Genomic DNA, 11,297 nt, shown 5'->3' on the forward strand with positions numbered 1-11,297 from the left:
AACTGGAAATGGAATGTCACACACCATCTTCCTCCCTCCTCCTATATTCTTTCTCTTCCTGAGAATATGACCCTACACAGGGCAGCACAGGGGCTATTCAATGGAGAGTTGGGTCAAGTGGACACCAAGGCTCACTTTTATTATATCTATTAAATATAATGTTCTATCCCAGTTATCAAGGAATTTTTCCCCAAGAGACAGACAGGGTTTGTCTCTTGCTGTGAAAATTGTGTACTTTAAAATCACACTGCTAGTTTTTCTACTCTCCAATCAACATCGGTCTAGACTGGTCTTGGGAGACTGTGACTCTTAAGGATTTTCACAAAAGCTGGGTCACCTGGAATCCTTGGCTAAAACTACAGGAGGTGGGGATAAGAAACACAGTTTTGCCATTGGCTCACCAGTAGTAAAACCTAGACCAAGAAGAAGTTGAATAATTAGACACCAATATCTCAAAACGGCAATAATGTGCATACTAATTACTTTCTCTAAGCCATCATTTGCAGCTACAAATTTACTTTCAGATAAATTCATTCGATTGAACAAACAAGTCCGTCATTTGATGCCTTTGACAACGACAAAATACTGCTGGATGAGCCACAGCTACTCCCCAGTGAGTCCCTTCTTCACATACTGTTACCCAGTTTCTTGTGGAAAGTACATTTGTTGTCTCCATCCCAAAGTGCACTGCCCATGCTAATTATACGTAGCAGTGACCCCATTCTTCCTTAATCGTCTAGATGTCTTCTCCACTAGATGGAGGAGTGGGGATCAGGTCTCTTCTCTCTCTGCCACTATTTCAAACAAAGGGCGTTGTCTGCCACTGTGCTTTGCACATAGTAGTTTTGCTTCTTGTATTTTATTTTCTTAATTTCATCTAAAGAAAACCCACATCCTCCCAGACTCGACCACAGCATGCCTCCCAGTCTACATTTCAGTCTTGCAGAATGGTCTGTCAGAAATACAAGAGTAGAAGCTGGGTACATACACATTAAAAACTAGGAAGAAATGCTACGTGTTGCCAACTGAGTATTTTAATATATTCAAGAGCAGTTGAGAGGCTATCACTATTTAAAATGCCAGGCATTTCAATTATAATTTGAAAATGGGTTCTCACTTTTAGCCACTTAACCTCAAACCATTTTTATTACAATGAGACAAAAGCTTCAAGAAAAACAAAGATTGTGCTCTTAATAACAACCAAAATAGGCATTAAAGAATTTTATAGCATCCTTATGCTTCTGAAACCCAGTGCCTAATGAAGTTATTTTCAATGATCTTTCAAACTAAGTGAGCTGTTCTAATGCAAATTCTGAATTTCACTTTTATTATATTTATAAACTCAATGCTTAGTAGAGGAGACAGTTTCTTCACAAACTTCTCCAAAGCAGACATAAAGCAAGTATAATCATGTTGCCCTTATTCATACTGGCACACAAATAGTTGACAGAGAATAATAAAAAGCTTTGCTGTCAGTATTTTGGTAAATAACATTTTAACTATTAACTTCATACCTCCTGCAGAAGGTCCCCTTCATCATTCATCTCACACTTTTTTATTTAAGTCGACTTTGGAAACCACAGTATCCCCCAACAAATGCATTCAACATGTATTTATATGTATACCTGAAACAAACACTGCAGATGATGAATTCCATGGAGGCTCTTTCCAGAGGGACCTGGCAGGTAATAAAAGATAAACATCAGACTCTGATGTGTCATGCCCAAAGCACAGGATGCTGGAAATGCACTAGAAGAGTCAAATGACAAATGCTCATTTATGCCTGAATCTCTACAAACAAAGGACACTACAATGCTTAAAACTGTGTTGATTGACTTTTTATCCAACATACTGAATTTTGTTATATAACAATTGTATTCTAGAATAAAATCTATTGTTAGACTCAGATGATGACACATGGATTAGACAACTAAGCAATCACGGTCCACAGCAAAACACAAATGGAAAAGGACAGCTGTACATGACCCAGATTTGTACCAATGGCAAAACCCCATTCATTTGTAATTCCCATTTTTCTTTTTTCCTTCTTTTCTAGGGTCCCTTCTAAATTAATTCCCTTCATTATATAACCACAACCATCTCTCTTTAACCTTTCTAATTCTACAAACGTCGGTCTCCAACAAACCCCAGCCCTTCCCAGCTGGCCACAAGGAACATAGAACCATCTACATGTTGCCCCATGTGGTCCCAGGAACAACCCCAACTCAGTCGGAGGAAACAGGGAATGCTTTCTCAAAAAGAGTTTGAAATTATGCTTCTGCTGCCTTCAGCTGTCACTTCAAGTTGGTGGGGGAGGGTAGAGGATTTTTCTAAATCAAATCAAATCAAATCCTCTCTAAGTATTTTCCATGTATGAGTGTACAATCTCCATAGCTGATCACTTCCATCCTGGACTTTGGCCTGAGGAAGCCCAGGTCAGCACCCCAGCCCATCAGCCAGAAAGAACCCATCTTGTTCTATTTCCACAATTGCATAGTTATTATTTTATGTTTGTTGTAATCAACTCTACTATTCCCTTTGTTTCTTTGCTCATCTTTCCACCTGTCTCCATCTTTGTGTCTCTTTTCTACCTTATACATTTCAGTATCTTCTCAGTTTAGCCTCTGTGTCTACTAATCAAACCATAATATAGAACTCAAACACACTGCTTATAATAGTTGCTATATTGCTGACAAATTTTGTTCTCTGTTCTTAATTACAAAACTTAGTATCTAAAAAGCTTTTTGTTTCTCTCTTAAAACTAAAAAATCAGGAGTGCCTGGGTGGCTCAGTCGTTAAGCGTCTGCCTTCGCCTCAGGTCATGATCCCAGGGTCCTGGGATCAAGCCCCACTTCGGGCTCCCTGCTCCACACGAAGCCTGCTTCTCCCTCTCCCACTCCCCCTGCTGTGTTCCCTCTCTCGCTGTGTCTCTGTCAAATAAATAAATAAATAATCTTTAAAAAAAAAACTTAAAAAATCAAATTGGACCTGTTTACCTCATTACTTTTGGTTAATTTTTCATAATTTCATCCAAATCCAAATGCTTGATTTTCTTTGTAAACTTTAATAAATCAAGACAAAGTAAAAAAATTATAGCTGAAGTTTTCAGATAATCAATGTTATTTATATAAAATACAACAACCTGCATACTGTTTATATACATAACCACACCCACTTGCTTTAACCTTCCGAATTCATAATTACTTCTAATTCTAATAAGATAAAATGAAAATCTTGTCATATCATAAAACAGGGAGTCAGTATATTTCTGAAAAATAAGTCAGATCAATAGTTAAGTCTTACTAAGTTGTTAGAACTCCTTTATTATTCTTTTACCAGAGTTTTCATGTCACATGCAGAGTAGTTTTATCTGTACAATAGTGGCCTGAACTGCACACCATAAGTCAGAGAGATCTCAATTCAGATATTCTAATTTCCAGTGACAACTTATTCATTGAGCATCTTTCCAATTCTGTTGTACTCACTAGACTTGTACATCATCTCCAACCCCCCAATCAAATTGTCTTTAGACTCTCCTCACTCTAAACCTCAAGATTAGCTACTTTAACAAGTCCCCTCCACGACTTCTTCCACCAGTCTAAATTAAGATAATTTATTAAAGTATAGAATTGTCTTTTGGTTTGTCTTAAGGTCTTACATCACAAAATAAATAAATAAATAATCTTACATTATTCTTATTTGATGCATGATGATAACGGTTTATGCAAGAGAGACAATATGAGATTCAATCAATGAATGTGTACTCAAAACAAAGTATTGATCCAAAATCAATAGATTGGCTGATAAGTGTATAATTACATGACTTACTAAAAGAATATCTTTAAATGAGTACTTCTTTTTAGAGTACTTTATTTCAGCTGACTTTCATGACTAACCAACCAATTTTTTACTTAATTGTTTAAGATAAAAGATCTCTTTTGTCTTTATAAACTTTTCTTTAAAAGTGGATGAGGCCTTTTGGAGACAGATGTCAGATATAATACGTGAATTTACTTTTGCTTGTTCAAAAAAGAAAAAAGAAAAAAAAAATCTAACTAAAGGGCATAAGCGAAAAAGAAAGGAAATGGGGACAACAGAAAAAAGATTTGAGTAGTAGAAAGCACATGGACAAATTGTAGCAAACCTTTAACAAACCACCGAAAGCTAATCCAAAATAATCAGTGAGAAAAGTCAAGAAACAATGCAGTGTCATTGTAGAATGTCCCAGAAATAAGAGAAAAAAGCAAAGAAATGAAAGAATAAGATCAAAGGGACTAAAAAAGAAAAAGACGACCAATCTAGAAGGTTGACATATGAATAATAAGAGTTTCAGAAAAAGAAAAGAGAGAAAAATAGAGGGGAAGGTATCTTCAAAAATAGTCATTTCGCAGAATTAAAGGACATGAGTTTCCAGAATGAAAGGGTACACTGAATAATTAGCTAAATGGATTAAAATTCATACACATCAAGACTCATTATCATAAAATTTCAGAACTCTAACACATACTATGTATGAGGAATCCAAAAGAACCCAGACTTCTTAATAGCAACACTGGAAGCTGGAAAACAATGGAGAAAAGATTTCAAAATTCTGTGGAAAAATACCTAACTCATAATTCTATACTGAGTCAAAACTATAGAGCAAATGAACAAAATAAAGACATATTTCACATACCACTCATATACCCTTTCTTGGAAAACTAATGATGGATATGATTTTCCAAAATAGGAAACCAATACAGAAGAAAACCAGAGATCCAAGTAACAGCAGATCCAACATGGGGGAGAGTATAGGGAATCCCCGGGAAATTGGTAAGGTAAAATCTCAGAACAACATCTGAATATCAAGAGTAAATTCCTGTCAGATATTTTCACAGTGAAGGCTCAAAAAATAATTTTCAAAAATAATAAATTAATAAAATACCTCTGTGTCTGAATGTTTGGGGAAAAATTGAAACTGAATTTCTAATGTATACATAAAATACTTACACATAAGGAACTGGAAAAAAAAAAAAAGACAATTATTAACCTCACAGAAAAGAAAAAATGATACGGGCCAGGAAAAATAATCATGTAATAATACCACATGGCTCAACTGTGGATGGCTTTACATAATCATGGTAATGTAAATACTAAATTTTTTTTAAAAGATTTTATTTATGTATTCGACAGAGAGAGAGAGAGCTTAAGCAAGGGAGTGGCAGGCAGAGGGAGAGGGAGAAGCAGGCTCCCTGTTGAGCAGGAAGCCCAAGGCAGGGCTCGATCCCAGGACCCCGGGATCATGACCTGAGCTGAAGGCAGCCGCTTAACTGACTGAGCCACCCAGGAGCCCCTGTAAATACCAAATATTGATCCTAGTAACATTACGATTTTTATTAGGACAACTGTGGGAATTGAAAGTGTGCATGTGTATTTAGGGAGGCGCAGGGAAAGAGAGCTAAATCCTTGTTTATCCAATGTGAGCAGTCCATAGTTAATGCCAAAAACTTAAAGATGAGTAAATAGTAATATAAGCAAAATTTTTAGAGATACTGAGTTAAAACAGAAAGATCCAGCTAAAGAAATTGAGACTAGATGTCTTGGGAAGGGAACAGAAGTGGGATGAGGAACTGCTTGACTCTTTAAACCATGGGCATACATATCCTTAATAAACTGAAAATTAGTGTGTGTGGGGGGGGATGAATTGCTAGTATTTTCTCTTCAAAAAGCAGTTCTTTCAATTGCATTTACTTGATTTTTCTTTCTCTTCTTCTTCTTTTTTTTTTTTTTTTTTTTGGTTAAGAGGTCCTATGTAATTTCTTTATGTACAGTTAGTCACTTTATCTTTTCACATAACTTTATATAGTGTTTTCCATATCATGGAGTATTTTACCTGTCTTTATATCTCCCACCTAAGCTGTGAATTCCTAGAGGTTTCGATCCTAAAGTTAGATTTGTAACTCAAGTACCTGAAACACTGCTTATTTCATAATAAGAGATCAATACATTTTTGTTGAATAAATGATGAGGATGAGAAACACTGAATTTATTATTTAGGGAAAAAATATCACACTTCTATTATGAGAATTAAATATATATTGTCAAAAAAAACCCAAATTGTCTCTTATGCCGTTCTAAATCAAATTTTTATGATGACTTAGTCTCAAGTGATAACCTCTATGCTCCAGGCATTCACTGGAGCCACTGAAGTTATCATGAGTGCTTTCTTTCTATTAGATAAAAGGACTGAAAACATCTATTGTCAGACATCTTCACCCAGAAGTGACAATTTGTATTCATGATTATGGTTATGTTTTAGGTAAAGTCAAAGCCCTTCATACAATTTATATGCCAAACACTTGAGTGTTCTCTGACCAGGTTGCTACTTTAGAAAATAATGTATATTATTTCAGGTTTGTTGAGACTCATTTTAGGGGCACTCGATGAAGAACAATTCACCTACTGAACACAACATTCCCACCAGATTGCCTCCTCAATAGTAGACAGAGTTAAGGGTAAGTTGTACCTTCTCTTTGAATCTAGATGACTTATGAATAATTTTTTCTATAAAATAGAATTATAATCTATATACAAAATATTTTAAACAATAAAGATATTAGACTCTAACAGGGCCCACACTCATTTGAAAAATTTGATTTCTGTTGTGTGCTGGCTGTTACAAAGGATGGCAGGGATAATCTAAATGGTATATATCTCATGTCCATGGCTATATTTTATGTTCTATCACAAACAAATTTCCGATGGCATCATAAACTTTAAAGTAATATGTCTTTAATTAAGCAAACATACTTTAGAAAAAGAAGCAAATGAAAAAAAAAAACTTCCAAAAATACTTTTTTCTTTGGCCCACTAATTGAGCTTCTTCAGTGAAAGCCCTCTTGCCTAGATAGTGTGTTTCAGTCTCTTTTTTTTATGTTATGTTAGTCCCCATACATGCCATCATTAGTTTTTGATGTGGTGTTCCATGATTCATTGTTTGCGTATAACACCAAGTGCTCCATTCAATACGTGCCCTCTTTAATACCCTCACCAGGCTAACCCATCCCTCCACCCCCCTCCCCTCTAGAACCCTCAGTTATTTCTCAGAGTCCATCATCTCTCATGGTTCATCTCCCCCTCCGACACTGGGGAGGGTATGTGCTATGGTGAGTGCTATGAATTGTGTAAGACTGTTGAATCAATCTTTTTACTTTGGAACTGTGACCCAGATGAAGCTGGGTTGTACACATCCTTCCTCTACTCCAGTTGTAAAAGCTTGTAATTATGACAAAACCTTTAGGAATTTTACAAATTTTTATTTTTATTTTTATTTTTTTTAAAGATTTTATTTATTTATTTGACAGAGAGGCACAGCAAGAGAGGGAACACAAGCAGGGGGAGTGGGAGAGGGAGAAGCAGGCTTCCCGCCGAGCAGGGAGCCCGATGTGGGGCTCGATCCCAGGACCCTGAGATCATGACCTGAGCCGAAGGCAGACGCTTAACGACTGAGCCACCCAGGCGCCCTGGAATTTTACAAATTTTTAACACTGCTACAATATTATAATAGACAAAATAAGATACACTTATATAGTTCTCTGTGTGTACAGGCGAACATCTAAGTGCTTTACAGATACTAACTCATTTGATCTCCCCAAAATTAATGAGGTACTCTTATTACCCCCATTCTACAGATGGAGTAACTGAGGCACAGAAATCTCAGGTATCTTGCTGAAGCCCCATAGCTTAAGTGGCACGGGCAGGATCTGAACTCTAATAGCCTGACCCCAAAAATCCACACTCTCAACCACACTGGCAAGATGGGAAGGTATTCAAGCTTAAAAGAACACAGCACCCAAGAAAGCATAAATAGATGCATATATATAAAGTGAGGAAACTTCAATAACCCTTGTCCCTTTGTATTTATGCAAGCCTGTCAGGAGCCATAGAGGTTAAAGGAGACTCCGCTGGTATCCCCTATTTCACTTATACATATTCGTGTGTATATATTTCGTGTTATGTTGGAAAATTCTCAGGATTTTACTAGTACACATATTCATCCCCTTATTTGATGCAGGCCAGCACCTACATGGTGAATAGCTGCATCACAGTTAACTCTGTAGGCAGCTACCATAATCACTTGTTGTGCCTGGATAAATGGTATCTAACCAAATCTGTGATATGAGCATGAGATACATTAAAAGTCTTACTGTTATAAAATCAGTGTTCAAGAAACCAAATGTTAGTAAAGGGTTTGAAGAGATAGATGGGAAGAAACAATGAATCAACCTAAGTCCATATTCAACATTTCTCATTCACAAGCACTTGTTCAATACCTACTATATTCAGGGACTATATCAGGCAAATGACTATGGCCATTGAGCCATGAATGTACGATTCAAGTCTTTCCCCGACCCCTCTTCTGAGACAACATATGGGAAGACTGTTCAACTCGAGTACTTCTCTTGCCCAAAAGAGGTAATCTAATTGAGTGGATCCAGAGAAGAGTGGCTAAACGATTAAAGGAATGATGGGATTCATTTTAGGAGAACAGATTGCAGCGGCTAAAGTTTACTAAGCACCACCAAGAGGAAACAGTGGGTTGTTTACCACTAAGTTACTGCCTTCTGATGAATTATTTAACAGGACTGGAGGAGCAAAGGATGTAAATTAAGTACAAGATTAAACCTATTCTTTCATTGTAGAAGAAACAGTGGGAGAAAATGAAACCACAATAATTCTGGTTTTATTTCATGTTTATGTGTATTATATGTTGCAAAACAATGTATGAGACCCAAAGTTCTTGCCTTCCCAGCACTGACTGCTAAAGAAATAGGATAAAACATGCCCAGTGTGACTAAGGGCCTAACTGATTTGTGAGAATAATAAATGTGTACAGAGAAGAGAATAGTCTTTCGAACCACCTCCCTCAATCACAAAATCATAGTTTAGGGTCAGCAGGAGGCCTTAACAACAGTGACAGAAAGGTACTCCCACTTTATCTTTCTCCAGATTTGTGGTTGTTCTAGAAGGTGCATGGGCTTGCTCCTCTTTCCTATGTACCCAGTTGTGACAGACAAGCAGAGAACTTGCCATTGACACCCTTAGTTGAAGAGAATGTGGCCAAACATTGTGAAGAGTAATATTTGGGCTCTCTCAATAGTTCTGGAACTCCTGATCACAACATCTTCTGGTAATCCCTTCCACATACCCAGCCCCCTCCTCTCCCCAATTCTGTTCATTTTCTAAGGAAACAGTCACTGTTTACAGGATTGAGATTTAAATCTCAATTAAAAAATTAGTTTGTGTAGAGCTGACTAGAGGATCACTGATTTCATGAATGAACAGAAACACACATTGTAGGGGGGCGCCTGGGTGGCTCAGTCGGTTAGGCAGCCAACTCTTGATTTCGGCTCAGGTCACAATCTTAGAGTCCTGGGATTGAGCCCCATGTTGCATCCACTTCTGCGCTCAGCAGGGAATCTGCTAGAGGATTTTCTCCCTCCCTCTCCCTCTGCCCCTTCCCTGGTTCACACTCCCTCTCTCTCCTTCTTCCTCTATCTCTCTCTCTCTCTCCCTCTCAAATAAGTAAATCAATCTTTAAACACACACACACACACATAGGCAGGGAATGGGAGAATTTTTGTTGTTGCTGTCCTTTTCATTTGCTCTGGTGAATTGGGGGAATTTCTCCTATCACCTGACCCTTCTATAAATTCAATTAAGCAATAAGTACAAAACAATGCCACGCCCTGAAAAAAGTACATGACAATTATGTAGAGCTGATAAAATAAAAAAGTAGTTCAAAATCATTTTAATACATCATTTTCCATTATTGTTCATATATTTAGCCAAACTCTATAAAGTTAAATGGAGTCAATCATGAATATAGGAGCATGAAATCTGAGTTCCAAGGCCCATACGGAGCTTGCAATCACATATAATGAGTTAAAAATTACTCCAAAACAGCCAGAGTCCTATTTAGAAAAAGAAGGGGAGTGTCACAGAATACATTTTTATAACACCATTGATTTAATAAATTTGATAGTTGGTATTATCCATGTTTTCTTCTCTTACTAATGACATCCTTCCAAGGGCTGGAACAGTGCTTAAAATGATTGGGAATTCCATAACCTTTCATTTATGTAAATATGTCAATCAGTATTTACCATATTTCAAAATAGAATAGTAATGAACCTAGTATACATTAACATAAACAATTTATTCTCCAAAGCATAAAAAAGTAATGGAAGCTTGACACCATTTTACATTTTTGCAGATCTTTTTAATATCTAGACGTCAAAAATCACTAGAATCTCATCTCTGCTGTTGCATTCATTCTGTTGCGGTACGGCACTCCATGCAGCCTCTGGGCAACTCCACTGTACATCGTGAGAGAAAGAGAGTGAAAAAGACAAATAACATCTGATAATGGAAATAATTTTGACTTCCTAGTCTCCTCAAAGGGTCTGGGTGTTCCTGGGGGCCCCTGGACCACACTGAGAACTGCTGCTATAGTGGAAAAGCCAGCAGATTAAAGACCCGAGTTCCGGATGAAGCCTTGTTCCTTAAAGGCACATCACCTAATTTTCTTGATCTTGGTCCCTTTGCAAAATGAGGATTGGGGTAAGATGACCTCTCAGATTCTTTCCAATTCTAATATTCTGTGATTATGTAATATACTAAAGAAAAGGAGACCCACCCATGGTCCCTTACACTTATGTGTATGCTCCCTGTGGTATATCCCAAGTTTTATGTAACCCCTTCACTTCCGTGCTGTAATTGTTATAATAGAAAACTGACCTAATATATCAATTCCAACTAAGCACCTAGCCTGACTAACCCAGGTAAGAATTGTAAAATTTCTCTGTGTAGAGTTATTTTATTGTAGAACAATAAAATAAAATCAAAATAAAAATGATGGCATTCCTAAAAGCAAGATGGGATCTGAAACAAATAAAGGACATTATTGGAAAAATTGGTGAAATACAAATAAATTCTCTAGTTAATAGTATTGTGCCAAGATTAATTTCTTAGTTTTGGTAAATGTTCTGTGGTTATGTAAGATACAAACCTAAGAGGAAGCTTGGAGAAGAGCATACTGGAACTCTGTACTATTTTTGAAGTTTTTTGTAAGTTTAAAATTATCTCAAAAAAATAAACAAGATGGCATTGAGGGCCCGGTGATCTCACTGTGAGTGAGCTGAGGGGGGAGGGGTGGTGATGCCCTTCAGATCCCTCCAGAGCGGCTGTCAGCAATCCAGGCCCTCACTGTCTCCTAATCATTTTTTAAGAACCCAAAAGAGAAAGGAAGTAGCTCA

The sequence above is a fragment of the Mirounga angustirostris genome, unplaced genomic scaffold (genome assembly GCF_029215605.1).
Source record: "Mirounga angustirostris isolate CCGP_5_RB_7025 unplaced genomic scaffold, mMirAng1.0.hap1 SCAF_8, whole genome shotgun sequence".
Taxonomy (NCBI): domain Eukaryota; kingdom Metazoa; phylum Chordata; class Mammalia; order Carnivora; family Phocidae; genus Mirounga; species Mirounga angustirostris.